The sequence below is a fragment of the Salvelinus sp. IW2-2015 genome, unplaced genomic scaffold (assembly GCF_002910315.2).
Source record: "Salvelinus sp. IW2-2015 unplaced genomic scaffold, ASM291031v2 Un_scaffold3760, whole genome shotgun sequence".
Lineage (NCBI taxonomy): Eukaryota > Metazoa > Chordata > Actinopteri > Salmoniformes > Salmonidae > Salvelinus > Salvelinus sp. IW2-2015.
The window spans coordinates 2,423-5,886 of NW_019945034.1; positions in this window are offsets into that span (position 1 = coordinate 2,423).

A 3,464-nucleotide genomic window follows, 5' to 3' on the forward strand; every position below is an offset into this window, starting at 1 on the left:
CATAATTATGGAGTTGGTCCCCCTTTGCTGCTATATCATCTAGAATCACAGAATCATCATCTAGAATCACAGAATCATCATCTAGAATCACAGAATCATCATCTAGAATCACAGAATCATCATCTAGAATTTCATTGTGTGCTGTAGCATTAAGATTCTCCTGTCATCCTGCCAAACCCAGATTTGTCCACCGGACTGCCAGATGGTGAAGCATGATACATCACTCCAGAGAATGCGTTTCATGAGTCCAATGGCGGCGAGCTTTACACCACTCCACCTGACGCTTGGTATTGGTGATCTTAGGCTTGTGTGTAGCTGCTCGACCATGGAAACCCATTTCATGAGGTTTTCCAACGAACAGTTCTTGTGCTGATGTTGCTTCCAGAGGACAGACGATTTTTACACGTTACAGCTCTGGGCGGTCCCATTCTGTGAGCACGTGTGGCCTACCACTTCACGGCTGAGCTGTTATTGCTCCTTCACAATACCAGCACTTACAGTTGTCAGGGGCAGCTCTAGAAGGACAGATATTTGACAAACTGACTTATTGGAAAGGTGGCATCCTATGACAGTGCAAGGTCGATTCACTGAGCTCCTCAGTACAGGCCATTCTACTGCCGATGTTTGTCTATGGAGATTGCATGGCCGTGTGCTCGATTTTATACACCGGTCACAGGTGTGGCTGAAAAAAACGATTCCACTAATTTGAAGAGGTGTCCACATACTTTTGTATATATAGTGTAGCTGGCTAGCTAGCTAACTACAGTAGTAAGCATCATCAAGCTGTTGTTGGGTTATCATATTTAGCCGATTCTACCATTAATGCATACTGGCATTTTAATATAGTGCTAGAAAAGGGGATCGGGACCTGGTAGACACATTTAAATGTAGATGCATGATGTGTTCAGAATTTCATGATCAGATCTCCATGATCAGAATACTAAAGCTGCATGAACTGTCAAGTCTAGACAGGGCCTTAGCTGAAAAGCTGTCATACTGAATACCAGGCCACAAACAGAACCCTCTAGTGACAACTGACACACAAACAGAACCCAATAGAACCCTCTAGTGACAACTGACACACAAACAGAACCCTCTGGTGACAACTGACACACACAAACAGAACCCAATAGACCCTCTAGTGACAACTGACACACAAACAGAACCCTCTGGTGACAACTGACACAAACAGAACCAATAGAACCCTCTGGTGACAACTGACACACAAATAGAACCTCTAGTGACAACTGACACACAAACAGAACCCAATAGAACCCTCTAGTGACAACTGACACACAAACAGAACCCTCTGGTGACAACTGACACAAACAGAACCCAATAGAACCCTCTAGTGACAACGGACACACAAACAGAACCAATAGAAACCCTCTAGTGACAACTGACACACAAACAGAACCCTCTGGTGACAACTGACACAAACAGAACCCAATAGAACCCTCTGGTGAAAACTGACACACAAACAGAACCCAATAGAACCTCTAGTGACAACTGACACACAAACAGAACCCAACAGAACCCTCTAGTGACAACTGACACCACAAACAGAACCCAACAGAACCCTCTAGTGACAACTGACACACAAACAGAACCCAATAGAACCCTCTGGTGACAACTGACATGAAAACAGAACCCTCTAGTGACAACTGACACACACACAGAACCATCTGGTGACAACTGACATGGCTAAATTCTGACTGATCTGATATTGAGTAGTTATTAGGCTGTCAAACAATGAAAATATTTAAATCAAGTTAATGGATTAGTAATCATTGATAATTTCACAATTTTGGCCCTAATAAAAAGTTTCCTCTTTTTTGGTTTCTACAAGTTTATAGGTGCAGATACACAGTGCTCGTGTGCATGGGTAAGGGCTCATTTGAGACTCTGATTGGGTAGGGCGTCATCTTTGATACTCTGTGGCTCACTGAACTCTGACGGTAAGGGCTCATTTGGATACTCTGACTGGGTAAGGGCTCTCTTGATACTCTGGGTACTGGGTTAAGGGCTTCTTGATCATGGCTGATGGGTAAGGGCTCATCTTGATGACTGCTGAGTGGGCTAGGGCTCAATCTTTGATACTCTGATGGGTTAAGCTCATCTGATACTCTGACTGGTAAGGGCTCATCTTGATACTCTGACTGGGTAAGGGCTCATCTTGATACTCTGATGGTAAGGCTCATCTTGATACTCTGACTGGGGTAAGGGCTCATCTTGAGACTCTGACTGGGTAAGGGCTCATCTTGATTACTGCTCGACTGGGTAAGGGCTCATCTTGAGACTCTGATGGGTAAGGGCTCATCTTGAGACTCTGACTGGGTAAGGGCTATCTGGATACTCTGACTGGGTAAGGGCTGCATCTTGGACTCTGACTGGGTAGGGCTCATCTTGAGACTCTGACTGGGTAGGGCTCTCCTTGTTAGACTCTGACTGGGTAAGGGCTCATCTTGAGACTCTGACTGGGTTAAGGGCTCATCTTGAGACTCTGACTGGGTAAGGCTCATCTTGATACTCTGACTGGGTAAGGGCTCATCTTGACTCTGTTGGTGACTGGGTAAGGGCTCATCTTGAGACTCTGACTGGGAAGGGCTCATCTTGATACTCCTGACTGGGTAAGGGCTCATCTTGATACTCTGATGGGTAAGGGTCATCTTGACTCTGTGTGACTGGGTAAGGGCTCATCTTGAGACTCTGACTGTTGGTAGGGCTCATCTTGATCTGTGTGACTGGTTAAGGCTCATCTTGAGATTGTGTGACTGTGTTAAGTGCTCATCTTGATCTGTGTGACTGGGTAAGGGCTCATCTTGACTCTGTCTGACTGGTAGGGTCATCTTGAGACTCTGACTGGGTAAGGGCTCATCTTGAAGACTCTGACTGGGTAAGGGCTCATCTTGATACTCTGACTGGGTAAGGGCTCATCTTGAGACTCTGACTGGGTAGGGTCATCTTGAGACTCTGACTGGGTAAGGGCTCATCTTGTACTCTGTGTGACTGGGTAAGGGCTCATCTTGAGACTTGTGTGACTGTGTAAGTGCTCATCTTGACTCTGTGTGACTGGGTAAAGGGCTCATCTTGGCCGACTTGATGACTGGGTAAGGTCATCTTGAGACTCTGACTGGGTAAGGCTCTCTTGATACTCGATGGTAAGGGCTCATCTGAGACTCTGACTGGGTAAGGCTCATGCTAGATCTGATGGGTAAGGGCCATCTTGACCTGTGTGACTGGGTAAGGGTCATCTTGAGACTTGTGTGACTGGTGTAAGTGCTCATCTTGACTCTGTGTGACTGGGTAAGGGCTCATCTTGAGACTCTGACTGGGTAAGGCTCATCTTGAGACTCTGACTGGGTAAGGGTCATCTTGATACTCTGACTGGGTAAGGGCTCATCTTGAGACTCTGACTGGGTAAGGGCTCATCTTGAGACTCTAGACTGGGTGTAGGGCTGATC